The 17,912-nt window shown below is 41.3% G+C and overlaps 1 pseudogene; it reads left to right on the forward strand.

Annotated features, from left to right (window-relative positions):
- Positions 1 to 15,944, forward strand: part of LOC117085342 — a 29,481-nt pseudogene extending 13,537 nt beyond the window's left edge.
- Positions 15,945 to 17,912: the final 1,968 nt, after the last annotated feature.

Raw genomic sequence — 17,912 nt, forward strand, 5'->3', positions numbered from 1 at the left:
ATTTTGGAATACTTCCTCTCACACCCTATATGGCATCTATAAGCAAGTCCCATTGGGTTTATCTTTAAAAATATCCACAATCAAACTACTTATTATCCCTATTACTACTACCCCCACTGTTCACTTGGATTATTTCAGCAAGTTCCACCTGGTCCCCCTGCCTCCATTCTCATCTCCCTACATTCTCAACACAGCAGCGTGTGATGGTTTTAAACCTCAATCAGATCATGTTGCTCCCTTTGAAAATCCTCTAATGGCTTCTCATCTCACTCAGAGGAAAATCCCAAATTGCACCTGTGGCCCACCTGGCTGACATTACCTGCTGCCCCTCCCTCTTCTACCTGTCTGCCTTATCTCAAACTCCCCTCTTCTCTGCTTGCTGGGGTCCAGCCACCTGGCCTCTGTTCCGTTCCTTGAATGTGCTGAGATTCTCCTGTCCAGCTGTTGCCTTCATCTGGAATGCCCCTGCTCAGATGGCGGCCTGCTCCACACCCGCACTTCGTTCAGATCTCTGCTTGAATGCCTTTTAATCCATACGGTATAAGTACCTTATATTACAGACCCCACCCTGGCCTGACCCTTCTTTGCCATGTTGTTTTACAGCACTTCACACCTGCTGCCATACATCATTTTGATTTTTTCATCAGTTTATTGTTTGCTTCCCCCACTAGGATGTAAGCTCCTTGAGGTCAAGCTATAGTTTCATTCACTGCTGGGGATTCACTGAATATCCAGTGCCTGTACATAATAGAGATAAATACTTGTTGAATGAATGGATAGTAGAGGTACTATCATTATCCCTTTAATAAGAAGCCACTTTTGCTTTCAGTTTAATTGTCTCCTGTTGGGTAGTGAATTTCAAAAATATGAAATATATTTGTATCTTATGACCACTTTGTATTGCCCTAAAATGATCTCATTCAACCTTCAGATTTTATTTCCAAGTTCTAATGTCTGAAGGACTGAACTGTTGTCTTTCAGATCTTGAAAATAAGAAACCAAGAATGTTTTCTTTTGTTTGAGAGCCAGGAAATTTTGGACTAAGGTTGTTTATTATAAAGAAACGTTGTTTCCTATTATTGATTGAATATATATAAACAAAGATGAAGTAGAAAAAATACTAACCACTCCCACTATACCATGTTTTGATGCATTTTCTCATCTCTTCTTGGCAAAGCATATTTTATATACTTGTAATCATGTGATATAAATCCACTTGAATTCTAATTTTAGTCTGTTTTTCTGGTTATAAATATAATGGATGCTTATTGAGTAATATTTGGAAAGTTCAAAAATAAATAACAGTTGTTTTCTACCTTTGAAATTATTTTCATAGTTTAAATCACACTGAATATAATGGTTATTAGGAATTTTACAGGCAGAGTATTCACATGTCCTTTAGGAAAGAGAATATGAACAGTCATAGTTTTAGAACTCAAATAAAGATAACAGTTGTAGCCACAACCACAAATTCCAAAGTGGATCTTACTTGTCATCTCCCTATCCCTTAATTATCAACTTATAACTCTTGCAGCTACTGCTGGTGGATTTTATTTCATTACTTCTAAATAATATTCCTATTCTACTACTCTTTGCTTTTTTTGGACATTATCTATCCACATCCTACTCTGGAAGATGAGCATTAGCCCTCTGCCACCACAAATGCACATGAGGTATGTACAGTTTATATACTCTCCCAAGTGTCTCCCAAAATACATATGTCACAGCTTTTGCTTAAATTGTCATTCAGTTGACATTACCATAATCATGTAAATACCATTCATGACTGAGCCAAGTAGTGTACTATGGCAACAGTTGCTTTTGTTTTCCCAAGGAATAATAATAATTGCGTCCTCTTTACATTTTCTTGGGTTTTACACATTGATCACTAATTCTTCCACACCCTTTCCACCCTGGGTGTGCATCTTCACCTTCTGTAGTAAAACATATCAGTCCCATTTCTTTTCCTCAGTAATATCCTTCCTTCAGCCTTTGTCCATCAGCTGCAAACCTGATGCTAGCTGTCATTTCAGAATTTCCCTTTGTCTTCAGATTTGCAAGTTCCTTCATTCTGCTCCTGGGCTAGAAAGCTGGCTTTGTGATGCTATGCAAGTCCCTTTCTTGGTTAATTTCCTCTTTTGGTGAGGCATACCCTCTTGTAGCTCCCCAAGGAAATGGGCAAGGGCAATATATTTTTTGAGAAATGGTATACCTGAAATTATCTTTATTTTACCATCAATCTTTGAAAAATATATATTTAAATATTTTATATGTTTGATATATTTATATATATATGAATATATTAATAATAATTTTGAAGTTTTGTGTTGCTTATTTGGGATCAGTTTTCTTCATGTTCCTATGTCCTGTTTACTAATATTGGTCTCTGCCTTTTGCATTAGTCACTTCCCTAAATGTCTGCTGATCCTTGGCTATTCATTCATATTTAAGAATGAATTACCAAAAGGATGACTGGCATCTCTGTATGCATGAGGGTGCCCTGACTCTTTAAGCAGGGAAACCTACAAATGTCATATCCACAGGTCTTTTCTCTTGGGGAGGTTAAAACTCCAGCAAGGAATCACTTTCAGAATTAATTTTTTTCTGAATCTTTAGTATAATGTCCACATTCCTTTTTCTATAATATATTTTATCTGTTCAATGTTTATTTTGGTTCCTCTTTACTCTGCTCCAAACAAGGGCATGTGGGTTGGCCTTTGCCCCCACTCTATTTGATTGAGAACTTGCCCAAAAGAGGAAGAAGAAAGATGAAAGAGGAAGAAGAAGAAGGAGAGGGAGGAGGAGAAGGAGGAGAAGAGGGAGAAGAAGAAGAGGGAGAAGGAGAGAGAGAAGGAGAAGAGGGAGAAGGGGAAGGAGAAAAAAGAACCAGAAGAAGGAGAAGGAGAAAAGAAGGAGAAGGAGGAGGAGAATGAGAAGGAGAGGGAGAAAGAGAAAAGAAGGAGAAGAAGAAAGAAAAAAAAGAAAAGAGTGAAGAAGAAAGAAGATCTGCTGGTGCAGAGGAGGCAGCTTTAACTTTCATTTGTTTACTTCCTGGCTAATACCATATCCAGCTGAACTGAGCCTAAAATTTCTCTAAACCCACCTGCCTATCTGACTCTCTGTACAGATAGAGAAAACGAAAAGCTATGCCACCTGTGTCTGATTTTGTCCCTGCTCATAGCAAATCCTAAATCTCACGTGCCTGCTTCCTATCCATTTGTACTCTGAGAGTTGTAGTTTCTGAGTACAAAAGGGATTAGAGGACAATGATGGGAATTGCATTCTGGTTGCTTCTAACAGCAGAAGTCCATGTGATAAATGGATGACTGTAACATGTTCAATCATTGTGATTCTATGCCAAAGGCAGACTCAGAGGCAGGATAAGAGCCATTGATCACAGTTTCCAACATGTCCCATTAACCTTATAGTTGGTTCTAATCCCTTTTGATTCCAGCAATGTGGTGTCCATTCCTGTTTTCAGCATTATAGAAATATTAGTCCTCATCTGTTTCTTTATGCATTACTTCATCGTTTGGAGTCAGAGGGATGGTTTGAATCCCACTTCTATTATTGCTAGTTATTTGAACTTCAGCAAATTACATCATCTTTCTGAATTCTGGTATCTTAATCTGGAAAACAGGGATACTATTATCTGCCCGGGAGGGTGTTGTGCTGATTGGATAAGACAGGCTGAGTAGATGATGAGCAAAGACTGGCATTTTTGTCTGCTCAGTAAATGATAGCAAACTCTTCTTCTGGTCCAGTGAGCCGGAAGACACTTTAGACCAGAAGCCCCAGAGAGCTAAATTTAATTAATTATAGTAAATTTAAAGAGATCTTTTGTTGTGGAGTGCATTCTCCTTCTGCATAACTGTTAGTGCCATAGTCTGAGTCATTATTTCTAATCTTGAGTCATTCAAATCCTTTTAAAAATGGGAATATCAATCACTCAATCAATGAATTATTTTTCAGTTATTTCATCTGAATTTTTTTTATTTTGTACAGCATTGGAAGAATAGTTTGCCAGTTATTGTGACTATGCGAATGACTACAGTTATTATTTACTATTTTAGAGTCAATAATAATACATTCTTAGAAATTCAAATAAGTAAGGAAATTGAAGCTTTGAATCCACAACTAACGAGGAAAGAACTATGTTTAATTGCATATGGAGATTGATTTTTCAAATTACTTTTCAAGGTATTTAAAAATATCTGCTTGCTGGGTGCTGTGGCTCACACCTGTAATCCTAGCACTTTGGGAGGCCAAGGCAGGTGGATCACCTGAGGTCAGGAGTTCGAGACCAGCCTGACCAACATGGTGAAACCCCGTCTCTACTAAAAATACAAAATTAGCTGGGTACAGTGGTGCATGCCTGTAATCCCAGCTACTTGGGAGGGTGAGGCAGGAGAATTGCTTGAACCTGGGAGGCAGAGGTTGCAGTGAGCTGAGCCTAGATCATGCCATTGCACTCCAGCGTGGGCAACAAGAGCAAAACTGCATCTCAAAAAATAAACAAATAAAAATTAAAATATATAAAAATATCTGCTTCATTATATACATCAAATCATCAGAAACTAGCATTTAAGCTTCCTTTCCAAATAACAAAAGTTCTGATGCATTGTTAAGAAAAACTGCCCATCAGTGAGCTCTGCACACCACATTGTAAGCATGATGGCTTATCTCCTTTACATTGGGAGCTCGGCTTCTAGTTCCAAAGTGTGTAGCAGCTTTTAATCTATCACCCCATGGCAGGAAGGCATTACTGCAATACTTTCACTCTAGTGAAATGATCCTGAGGTCACAAAATGTGTTCAGGGTAACATAGTGGCTTGTGGCACTGGGATAGAAACCTGCATTGTTAGATCATTCATTTTAGGGCAGGGTTCCCATAGAAGGAAGTGGGTCTGGGCTGGGAATATCACCTCCTAGGAAATATGCAGTAAGATGGATTGTATGTCTAAAGGTTAAACTCTTTCCAAAAGGTATTCAATGGCATTAGAAGTAACTCACCCCAGCTAGAGAAACTGTGTAGTAGTGTGAATGTAAGCAGTGAGATTAAATCTTCAGGAAACACAATGAAAGTCATTTTTTTCACATGGATGGATCCAGGCCATATGGAGGCTTCACTGCTTCTTATACCTCCAGTGAAGATGCAGATAATGTGGGATGTTGTAAATGTACCTCATTTTCATCAGGTGCATTGCAGATGCCCCCCAGCTACTTCCAATGGCAGCAGAGCCATCCATTTTCCCTTTAGTGATCAAAGTTCACTTGAAATATTTGACATAAGACAAACACATATAAGCAGATCAGAAACACTGCAGACAGAAAAAAGCTTTCTGATTCCAGGAAGAAACTGCTGTGTTGAATTTAAAACTTTTAATGCCATTAGATGAACTTCTAGCACAGTTTCAGTCTTGTTACCATGAGGATTGGTGACCTGTCCCGTAGTCCTTGGTCAATTATTTGGTGCGGAAAGGGAGCCTCTACCTCCTAGAAGGTAGCTTAGTCTCGGAGAGTAATTAATTTTGCTGGGGACAGAACAGGCTTTATTGTTTCTGGTCATCTATTCACACACGTATTTCCAGTGAAAATAAATGGGAGGTTTGATTTGATATAGAATATTTCAAAATTAAGCAAGATATGGTCTCTGATTATAAATATCCTCCTATTTCCTGGATTGGTGCTATTACCTAAGGGTTTTAAAAATTAGAAGTGGAAGTGAATATTAAAAAAAAACCACTAAGTTATTTCATTGGTACAAGAAACATCTGTTCCTTTATTAAAAGGGGGCAAATTCATTGGTAGGTCAATGTCCTGTTATCTGTTTGATTTAAATTAAATTATTAGATCAAGTGGAGAATTGCTAATCAAGCCATTAGGACCTGCCACCATTATATTTGGGTATTCCTCTAAATTAAATATTAATGAATAGTAGGCCTCAATATTTTAACATATTGATACAGAGCCAAACCCCAGCCACCTAATCTACACCCACAGGAAGATAGAGAACTGATTTTTGCACCTTTTTCCTTTATAAACTTGCAGAAACTTCCATAATTTGCATGCCTTTTACCCATAATCCTGACTGCATCTAGAAAAACAAATCAGAGCAGTAATGTTGATGTTTTAGTTACTATTCTTGTATTGTTTATCTCTTCTGTTGTGCCCTGAATCTTACTACTACTTTCTCTGTTGCCTTCTGTTTTCTTAGTGTGTGGTGGGTCTCTTCCAAACACTCTTGAAGGAAACTTTATTTCTCCTGGCTATGATGGAGTCAGGAATTACTTGACAAACCTGAACTGCGAATGGACTCTCAGCAATCCAAATTAGGAAAATTCATCTATTTATAATCATTTTGAAGATTTTTACCAAGAAAGTCACCAAGACTGTCAATTTGATGTCCTCGAGTTTCGAGTGGGTGAGTTCTAAGAACACATTCTCCCATTTATCTACAATATTCTTTTTACGTTTTTGTTGTTGTGGCTGTTGTTGTTGTTGTTTTGAGATAGGAGCTCACTGTCTTGCCCAGACTGGAGTGCAGTGGTGTGATCATAGCTCACCGCAGCCTCAACCTCCCAGGCTCAGGTGATCCTCCTGCCCCGGTCTCCCAAGTAGCTTGGACTACATGCATGAACCACCATGTACAACTAATTTTTAAAAATTTTTGTAGAGATGAGGTCTCCCTATGTTGTCCAGGCTGGTCTCGAACTCATGGCCTCAAGTGATCCTTCCTTCTTGGCCTCCCAAAGAGCTGGGGTTGCAGGCATGAGCCACCATGCCTGACCTACAATATTCTTCTTATGCTTGGAGACCACCAACAATGAAGGGAGTCAAATGGCTCTAACGTAGGTACATACGATACAAAAGAACTCTGTTCAAAGAAAGCCATAATTCTGTGTGTGCCCAGCTGAGGAAAATGAACCCCAGGGACAGTGAGCGAGGCAGATCACCGTACAACTAGACCCTGTATTACAGTCGCTTGGTTTCCTGCCATGTGAGACTTCCTTAAGGGAGAGTCCACTACTATCAAGACTCCTTTCCAAGGAGACTGGGACTTAGCATGGTCAGCATGTGTTGGCAGTTTCCTGAACTTCCAGGATTTACAAAGGGGCTGTGAAATTCTCCTGAGGGCTTAGGAGTTAAAAGAAGTTTTGCAATGTACCAGATGGAGAAACACATGGAAGCTATTTGGGGAAATAACCCCAAAGCAGTCATTTGTCTTTGTTTTTGTAATAGAAAAGTATTGTGATGTACTCAATAAGCCATAGTTTTCTTAAGAATTTTTAAAACTCTGTATTCAAGAAGGATGAATCAATTTTCATTCTTTCTTATAATCAAGGTATAGTTTATTCATTAGGTTGCTTCTGTGATTATGCTGACATTTTTTTCTCAGTAAATAAACAAGTAGATAGAGAAGACAATAAGTTTTGCTGAGTTCTGTGTTATCCCAAAATTTAAAGAAAAGGAGGCTGGGCTTGGCGTGGTGGCTCATGCCTGTAATCCCAGCACTTTGGGAGGCCGAGGCGGGTGGATCACGAGGTCAGGAGATTGAGACCTTCCTGGCTAACACAGTGAAACCTGTCTCTACTAAAAATACAAAAAATTAGCCGAGCAAGGTGGTGGGCCCCTGTAGTCCCAGCTACTCAGGAGGCTGAGGCAGGAGAATGGCATGAACCCGGGAGGTGGAGCTTGCAGTGAGCCTAGATCACGCCACTGAACTCCAGTCTGGGTGACAGAACAAGACTCTGTCTCAAAAAAAAAAAAAAGAAAGTGTACTCTTAAGATAGATAACTTGATTTTCTCTAACCTCTGTAGTCTGGAATATTGTCTCTTTGGCCTTTCTGTAAATGCTATATAGACCAATAATATTCTTAACTTTAATTTTGAATTTCTTCACTCATGAGTTCTAATTCCATATACCCAACCTAGCTAGTCCTCTCGCCTGATAACCCAGATGATAAATTTAATTAATTAATTAATTAATTAATGAGATGGGAGTCTCCCTCTGTCTCCCAGGCTGGAGTGCAGTGGCTCATTCTCTGCTTACTGCAACCTCCACCTACCAGGTTCAAGTGATTTTCCTGCCTCAGGCTCCTGAGTAGCTGGGAACACAGGCACGTGCCACCACTCCCGGCTAATTTTTTTGTGTGTTTTTAGTAGAGATGGGGTTTCAGCATGTTGGTAAGGCTGGTCTCGAACTCCTGACCTCATGATCTGCCTGCCTTGGCTTCCCAAAGTGCTGGGATTACAGGCGTGAGCCACTGCACCTGGCTTCCCAGATGATAAATCTTGTTTCTTGGTGTATAAAGAAAATGTGGCACATATACACCATGGACTACTATGCAGCCATAAAAAAGAATGAGTTCATGTCCTTTGCAGGGACATGGATGAAGCTGGAAATCATCCAGATCCTGCTGCTCCTGCCATGCTGCATCACTGCCACTCACTGCTACAGCCTCCAGCATGCAGCAGGTGGCTCTTTCTTTCCCCCTTCCTTTTTTTTTTTCTTCTCCAAGATGGATTCTTGCTCTGTTACCAGGGCTAGAGTGCAGTGGCGCGATCTTGGCTCACTGCAACCTCCGCCTCCTGGGTTTAAGTGATTCTCCTGCTTCAGCCTCCCAAGTAGCTGGGACTACAGGAGCACCACTCCCGGCTAATTTTTGTATGTTTAGCAGAGACGGGGGTTTCACCATCTTGGCCAGGCTGGTCTCAAACTTGACCTCGTGATCCACCGACCTCGGCCTCCCAAAGTGCTGGGATTACAGGCATGAGTCACCATGCCCAGCCCCTTCCCCACTTCTAAGAGGGGCACACACCTGCAGAACAGACAGAAACAAAAGAGCCTGGAACTGCCCGACTCCCCCTTAGCATGCTTTATATACCAAGGTTCCTGGACTACATGTTCTGACTGGATGAGAGCAAGCCCTAGGCTAACCAATCAGAACATGATAGTAAAGTCCAATCAGAATAAGCCTAGAGGTTTTCTTTCATCCAATCAGAACATTGGCGGCGACAACAGAGACTTAAGTGCAGCAGGAGCGGTAAGATGGCGGACTAGCAGCTGGCTCCGTGCTGTGCTACAGCCAGAGGAGAAGGTGGTTTCCGCTGACACAAGCTGGAGGCCGGAGCCTGTGGCACAGCGGCTTGCCTCGCTGTGGCTGGTGGCTGCAACAGAGACGGCACAGCTGCCGGAGTGGTAGAAAGGCGACCACGGTAGGTGAGTATCCTCAACTGCACTGCCCACGGCGTGGGGGCGCTATTCTGGGCCTCACTGCCTGCAGCTGGGAGCGAGTTGGGGTGCTATCCAGGGCTGCGGTGCCCGGGGACGGAGGCGGGTTGGGGCACTGTTCCAGGCGTCATTTCTTCCGGTGGGGGGCGGGTTGGGGTCGCTATTGGGTGCTCGAGGTGAGGACGGGTTGGGGGCGTTATCGGTGGTTACACTTCCTGGGAGTGTGGGGGTGTTTGGGACACTATTAAGGGCTACACTGCCAGCGGCGAGTTAGGGGCATGATCAGGGGCTGCACTGCTGGTGGTGGCAAAGGTGGCCGCCACAGCTGTGGCCTCCAAGGAAGGAGCCAGGCTCCAGAATCTAGAGGGAGACCTCCTACTGCTTGTGATTTAGCGGGGTGGGGGCACAGCGTTTCCATGGGAATCATGAGCATGGCAGGGCCTCGACACCCGTCATGGTTCCCGGGTCTGCGTCCTCCTGCTCTGTGTTGAGACAACCTGGGATCCCTGGGCACGGAGTAGCAGGCGTCATGGGGGGACAGGGTCCTCTGGGTGGAGGCGTTAGGAACGGAAACTGGCACTCGGATTGGGCGGGGGGCGCGGGGAGGGGGGGACAGGGCAGGCGGGTTGGTGGTGGCTAGGTCTGAGTTCTGCTATTCTTGCTCGCCCAGGAGCCGCAGCCCCGGTGGGCCCAATGGCTCCTGTGGATGGGGAGCAGGCCACTGTGGAGTCTCCAGTTAACTGAAACTTGTAACTGCCACCCAGTGGCCACTATGACGAGGTTAGGCTCTAACATTACCACTCCCTGCATCATGTTCTAGGCTTTTCTGACTTTGTTGGCTCAGCTGCTCCGTGCCAGAAGGAGGAACAACTTGCCACACGCTGGAAAGTGGAGGCTGGAGCCTGGAGCCTGGGACGTGGTGGCTGGCTTCGCTGCGGTGGGTGGTGCTTTGGAGCAGTAGGTAGGAGGGCCGCCGTCTGTGGCCAGGTTGGGGGGCAGGGCTGTGGCTGTGGCTGTGGCCAGGTGGTAGGAGCCTTGTAGGCAGCGCCGGTGCGTCGAGGGTGACAGCAGCGGTGGTTGTTTTGGCATTGGCCCTAGTGGTGGCAGCAGCCGCAAGTCTGGGAGTAGGAGCGCTGCGGGGCCACCTGGCCTGGCATGGGTAGGAAGCTGTGGATGTTGTGCCGTGGGCCTCGGTGGCAGCAGTGGAGGTGCCGTCAGGGCAAGGAGGAGTCCTCCCCCTTCTTCTGTAGAATCTGGAGGGTCCCTTCCTTCTGCTGGCACCTGAGCCAGGCATGAATGGAGCATTATCTCAGTCTTAACAAAATTTAGGGAGTGATTGTGTATCTTTTTGCTTGATTTTTTTTGTTGTTGTAAAAAAGTCTTGAACTTTTTCAGTTTTCATGAATCAAGGAGGGGAAAAAAGGTATCATAATAGGCCTTCCGGTTCCCTCACCTGTTCTTTTTCCTTTCTTCCAGTCTGTTTTATTCTCATCATCATCATCATCTCGTTCCTCTTTACTTGCTTATGCTGCTGCTTCTATTTCTTGTTTCTATTCTTGTTTCTCCTTCACCTGCTCCTGCTTTTTTTTTGCTTTTTCCCAAGCAATGGCATTAACAACAAACCAAAACTGAGTTAAAAACAAACTACTTGTCAGTGAGTTGTACTTTAAAAATAATTGGTCCATTACTATGTCTTAGAGATTTGCATAATTATTTAGTTACTTGAATAGCTATGCTTTCCTGTTCCTGTTAACGCATTGTAGGTATTCAAGGAACAAAAAAAAAATGAAGCATCAAATAAAATACTGGTAGCAAACAGCCATTTCATATCTCTTATATATTAGTCTGGAGATATGCAAGAGGCATGGGGTAGTAAGTTCCAATTTAGGAGGTCATTGAGTAAACTGTATTCCCTTCATGTTATTTCTCTGCCACTATTTTCAAGATTATTATCTGCATGAGCAAACCTGGTTTGTCACCACATCTTTACAATAGGAAAAGGAAGGGGAGATCATGTGAATAATGTTTTAAGGCCAGGATTCACAACCAAAAGCAAGGCTTTATTAACTTTTGCCTTTAAGAACCTGCGGTATTGAGCCCTCTTTCCTAGTATTACAACCTTTAGTATGAACTCTTTTTTCAGTGATTGCTCTAGAAGTTTATGCATTTTATTGAATACTTTAAAGAAACAAATATATATTGTATCATTTTTCAAGCCCACAGAAATGGATTAAGGCTTATAATTTTGACACTTTTAAAATTATTTTTAAGGTTTTGGCATGTAAAATACTGTTGATATATGTAAGAATATGCATAAGTACCACCAGATAGCTTATTTTGAAGAGACAGTGTCTAAATTTTTGTCCAGAGTAGATTGGTTGCAGTTTCTTAGGTGTGTTTCTCAGTACATTGCCTCAGTGTTTTAAAGCATGTAGAAATTTAGGTTGTTTACTCTCATATGGTCATTTGTTTATAGGTTGTTTAATATTTCTAGGGACTAAAGACATCACAGCCTCCTTTAAGATTCAGTACTATTAATAAGATTTGCTATATATAGGGTTAGAATCCAACAAACTCAAGAGGAAAATTGTTAAATTATATAGCTGTAGAGCAGGACATGAAACCTAGGTTCTAAGCTCTAAGGGAGCTACCAAACAAGTGCATCAGTGACAGGGCATAGCATAGAGTGGGCAGAATTACAGGATGGTTAAGAAAGTGAGCTGTGCAGCTTAACTCTATGTGAACATGACTTTTTTTTTTTTTTTTTTTTAAACAGATTCTCACTCTGTCGCCCAAGCTGGAGTGCAGTGTTGCAATCTGGGCTTACTGCAACTTCCGCCTTTCAGGTTGAAGGGATTCTTTTGCCTCAGCCTCCCAAGTAGCTGAGACTACATAAGTGCATGCCACTACACCTAGCTAGTTTTTGTATTTTTTGGTAGAGATGGGGTATCACTCTGTTGGCCAGGTCTGTCTCGAACTCCAGACCTCAAGTGATCTGCCTGTCTTGGCCTCCCAAAGTGCTGGAATTGCAGGCATAAGTCACTGCCTGTGTTTTAGTATTTATAACTATAGTATTATGTATTACTTTTCTACATTGAAAAGGAAAAATTGTATTGACCTTTTCTTAACATATAAATGAACTTGACAAGCAAAAATTTTTCGAATCAGTTTTCCCTTTCGCGAATCTTGAAGTGGGTACATGACACGCTTTCCCATTTAAGATAAAGGTACACATTTATACCTTATCTCGGAATAGTCAGAAGTCAGGTTCTTATTGTGTGGTTGGTAATGCAAATATTAGTAAGTTTATGTACTTAGTATTTAGAAGAATTCTGAAATAGCACTTGTTAATCTGTAACTTTTATGCATTTATTACTTTTTTGTAATTTTTTATAGTGTTCCCAAACTTGACACTCATAGGCTATTAGTAGTAGGTTTTATTTCTATCTCTTATGGCCTCGAATACATAAGATGTATTTTCCTTATGTTTAGCATATAATATAAATTTAATTGTTCAGATTTTAAACAAAAAGGACCTATAGAATTATTGCTCACATTGACACCCACCCAGTTGTCCCATGGATAGGGTTTTGTTTGGATCAACATAAGAGTTGACCCTGCTGTTAAACCTTGAAACTTGTATCTGTTTTATTTGAGTTCTCTCCTCAAAAAAAGACCTTCAGTAAGTATCAAATAACTGAAAAATACCAGATCTCAGCACCAGATGCCTCCTGCCCCTCTCTAATTTCTGTTCTCTTACACATTATTACATTTCTTTCCTGACCCTAGTTTTAGTCAGTCAGGGAGATAAATTTGAGACTGAGCCCCCATCTCCCGGGCTGCCGCACCAGGTTAAAGCTTTCTTGCTAGGTAATACTTGTCACCTCAATGACTAGTTACTGTCTGGTGAGCAGCAGGACCTGGACCACACCCTTGGTGTTCAGGTAGTAACATGAACAACGATCTTAACTGTCATTCTTTACTGAAATTTTACTTTTTGATTACTGGCCTCTTCTTTATTATCTATCATTCCTTTGACCTCACATCTTTTTTTTTGTTTTGTGCTGACTTCACAGTACCAGCAGCAATTGAAGGACCAGCAGAAGGTTAAAAGAAAAAGAGATTTTATGTGTTACTGTATTTGTTGTATTTTTATTTTTTATTTTTTTCCTTGAAATGGAGTCTTGCTCTGTCACCAGGCTGGAGTGCAGTGGCATGATCTCAGCTCACTGCAACCTCCGACTCCCTGGTTCAAGGGATTCTTCTGCCTAAGCCTCCTGAGTAGCTGGGATTACAGGCACGCACCACCACACCCAGCTAATTTTTGTGTTTTTAGTAGAGACAGGGTTTCACCATGTTGGCCAGGATGGTCTCGATCTCCTGACCTTGTGATTTCACCTGCATTGGCCTCACGAAGTGCTGGGATTACAGGCGTGAGCCACCATGCCTGGCCTGTTGTATGTCTATTCTGTTTTATAGGTTATGTTATTCTTAAAACACCTGTCTTGGAAATAAAAGATGATTCTTTTTGGTATGCTTTCCTAGGCAACAAGTTGTTTTAAGTTTTAAGAGTTAATATACCTCTTTACCATATTGATCAATAAAGCCCATGAGGATGAAAACTAAGTGGTAACTGAAGGTCTTCATGATGCAAAATACTATTTTTCTGATCATGGTTTTTATTATAAATTGTAAGTACCTAAGTATGTATGCTTTATTACTTGTTGATGTCTAAATCTGGCCTAGTAGTCAGTGCACATAGTAACAGATGGTAATGCTAGGTGACAACCTTTAATAATAGAAAAATAGAATGTTCTCTTTAATGAAGATTTATTGACTTTTTAGGTATAACAATTTCCTGCTGACAGCTTTTCGAGTGCTTTTCCATCTTTTCTGTAATACTGGGTCTTTAGTTAAGAGATACTCGAGTGTTGTCAGTAAATTAGTTTATGTACATAGATGTATTTTTACAGTTCCTCTTCCTGCATTCAGTGTTCACTTTTTTCAGTTATGCTTCCAATTAAGTTTATTTAATTATTTAATCTCTGAAAGTAGAATTAATTCAACTAAATTAAAGGGACAAATTTTTAATAAGCATTTAATTCATATGCTGTTTACAGAAAAACTATCTGGGTTTTAAAAAGTTGCTTTAGATTTTGCCATCTTAGTACGTCCTTATGTGGTGTACTGTTTTGGTGTTTTATTTTTATTTTTTGGTAAAATATACATAATACAGAATAACACTTTTAACCATTTTTAAGGGCACACAGGTCCCTGGTGTTTTAAGCACATCCGCATTGTTAGCCATCACCACTCTCCATCTCCAGAGCTTTGTCATCATTCTAAACTGCAGCTCTGTACCCCATAAGCAATAGCTCCCCATTGAACCCTCCTCCTGGCCCCTGGCAATTACTATTCTATTTTCTGTTTATGAATTTGTTTATTCTAGGTACCTTATATAAGTGGACTTGTACAATATTTATCCTTTTGTGTCTGGCTTATTTCACTTAGCATAATGCTGTCAAGGCTCATAACACTATCAGAATTTCCTTTTTTTAAAAACAAATTTTACTTGTAGAAGTGAGGTCTTGCCGTGTTGCCCAGGCTGGTCTCAAAATCCTGTGCTTAAGCGACCAGCCCGCCTTGACCTCCCAAAGTGCTGGGATTACAGGTGTAAGCTGTTGAACCTGGCGAGTTTTTTTTTTTTTTAATGCTTGAATAATATTCTGTGTATGTGTATATTACATTTTCTTTATCTATTCACCTACTGATGGGCATAGGGCTGGTTCTACCTTTTGGTCACTGTGAATAATGCTGCTATTAAACGGGTGTACAAATACCTGTTTGAGTCCCTGCTCTTAGTTCTTTTGGGGGTAGAGCTTAAAGGGTGTTGTTGGCTCATATAATTCTATGCTTAATATGTTGAAGAACTACCAAACTATTTTCCACAGTGGGCTGTAACAGTTTACATTCCAAAGAGCAATCCATAAAGGTTCCAATTTATCTATATTATTGTTGACAGTTAATATTTTCTGTTTATGTATTGTATTTTTATAGTGTTTGAAATTCATCTGAGGGTTTTCCTGATACCAAAATATTAGAAAACTTTTTTTAAAAAATGCCTTGTTATAAAGACTTTTACATGTTACTTGATGCCCTGTGATCTGTTTTCTCAGTAAGAGGAACTTCTCTTCACTCAGCCTCATTCCACTGCACCCACTCTTTTCTGTGTTGGGTTATGCCGGGGAGAAAGGGAGCTTTGTACCACTGTCCCGTGTTGTTGTGGTAGCCCATCACTGAGCTGTAAAGCGCCTTGCCTCCTCTTTTACTTGGGAGAAATGTGTCGATGCTAGGTGCCATATGCATTTATTTTTGGAGTGATATTTTTCTAACTTTATGGAATTAATACTAGATAGAAAGTTAGCAGATGGATTCTGTATCTGATGAGAGTTTTGGGTAAATTGAATATCTAGTTTCTGAGCCTTATTTTTCCTCTGATGCAAGACAACTGTAAATTAGCCAGCTGGTGAAAAACTCTCACCGCTCTGGAGATGGGTTTAGGGCCCTGGATTTCTACTACTCACTTTTTTACTACTTTTCTTGTGCAGGGATCATGGCCCAAGTTGCAGTGTCCCCCGTGCCTGTTGAAGATGAGTTCTCAGAGAGCAGGATGGTTGTGACATTGCTGATGTCAGCTCTCGAGTCCATGGTGAGACCTTTTGTTCTAACATTCCATATTTGAGTAGGACTGGGCTGTAGATAAGGTTGATTTGTTTTTTTAGAACATACAATTTTATGTTTTTTTTTTTTTTTTTTTTTTAATAGTGAGTAGTTCTTTCTCTTGAATAGTAGCTGTAGTCAAACACTTCCAACCAAATGTGCATGTGGAGATTCTACACCAGTTTTCGGACAATCTGGATACCAACTGGGTATCCCCCAGTTGCATTCTGACGCTACCTGGAGTTAGTGCCGACCCTTCAGGATAGAGGCTCGGTCCCACAAGACTACCTTCACTTCACGTGCCAATTGCAAGTCCTAGGTTGTTAGATGTACTTTTGACCAATCAGTTAGAAACCAGGGTCTCATGACCCCCTTCTTCGGTTGAATCATTTGCTATAACAGCTTGCAGAACTCAGAAAAACAGGTTATTTTCTTTTTTTTCTGAGATACAGAGTCTCACTCTGTTGCCAGGCTGCAATTTAGCCATGTGATCAAAGCTCACTGTAGCATTGAACTCCTGGACTCGTGATCCTCCTGCCCCAGCCTCCCAATGAGAGTACAGGCCTGCAACACCGTATCTGGCTATGTTCTTTTATGTTTTGTAGAGATGGCATCTTGTTATGTTGCCCAGGCTGGTCCCAAATTTCTGGGCTCACATGATCCTCCCATCTCAACCTCCCAAAGTGCTGGGATTATGGGTGTGAGCCACTGGATCTCACTAATTTACTTTCTATTACTGGTTCATTGTAAAGGATGTATTTCAGAAACAGCCAATGAAAGAGATGTACACATGCGGGGCACAGTGGCTCATGCATATAATGTCAGCACTTTTGGGAGACTGAAGTGGGAGCATTGCTTCCGCTCAAGAGTTTAAGACCAGGCTGGGCAACATGGTGAAACCTCATCTCTACAAAAAATTTTCTAAAAATTAGCCTTGTGCAGTGACATGTGCCTACACTTCTAGTTACTCGGGAGGTTGAGGTGAAAGGATGGTTTGAACTAGGGAGGCATACTGGTTGCAGTGATCCACGATTGTGCCACTCTAACCTGGGAGACAGAGCCAGACCCTGTCTCAAAAAAAAAAAAAAAAAAAAAAGGAAATAAAAGAGATGCACAGGGGCAGGGTATGTGGGAAAGGGCACAGAGCTTCCATGCCTTCTCTTGGGCATGTTACCCTCCCAGTGTCCCCCTTGTGTTCAGCAACCCAGACACACTCCAAATCCTGTTGTTTAGGGTGTTTATGAAGGCCTCATTATGCAGGCATGATTGATGAAATCAATTGACCATTGGTGATTAAGTCAATCTTCAGCACTTCCTGGTGCTCAGTGGGTGAGGCTGACAGCTCCAAGCCTCTATTCACATGGTTTGTTCTGGCAACCAGCCCTCCTCCTGAAGCTGTCTAGGAGCTTTCAGTCACCCAGTCATCTCAGTAGCATTATTAATTGTATTATTACTATGGTGGAGATCCCAAAGGTCTTGTGTTAGAAACCTGGGACTAAGACCAAATATCGAAACAAATGATGCTCCTATAACTTTTATCACCGACAACTTTATTAGAACTTTAGAAGCTCTGTGCCAGGACCAGGGGCAGAAACTAAATGTGTATTTCTTTTTTTTTTTTTTTTCTTTTGGACACTCTCTCTCTTTCTTCTAAACTGAAGTGCAATGACGCAGTCATGGCTAACTGCAGCCTCAATCACCTGGGCTCAAGCAATTCTCCCACCTCAGCCTTCGAAGTATCTGGGACTACAGGTGCACACCATCCATTTAATCATTTAATTTTTGTATTTTTTAGCCCAGCTAATTTTTGTACTTTTTTATAGAGATGGGATCTTGTTATGTTGCCGAGGCTGGTCTCGAACTCCTGGGCTAATGCGATTGTTTCACCTCAGTCTCTCAAGCAGCCTAAACTACAGATGCATACCACCATACCCAGCTATTTTTTTCTTTTCTTATT

This window comes from Trachypithecus francoisi, unplaced genomic scaffold (assembly GCF_009764315.1).
Source record: "Trachypithecus francoisi isolate TF-2019V2 unplaced genomic scaffold, Tfra_2.0 Contig00543, whole genome shotgun sequence".
NCBI lineage: Eukaryota > Metazoa > Chordata > Mammalia > Primates > Cercopithecidae > Trachypithecus > Trachypithecus francoisi.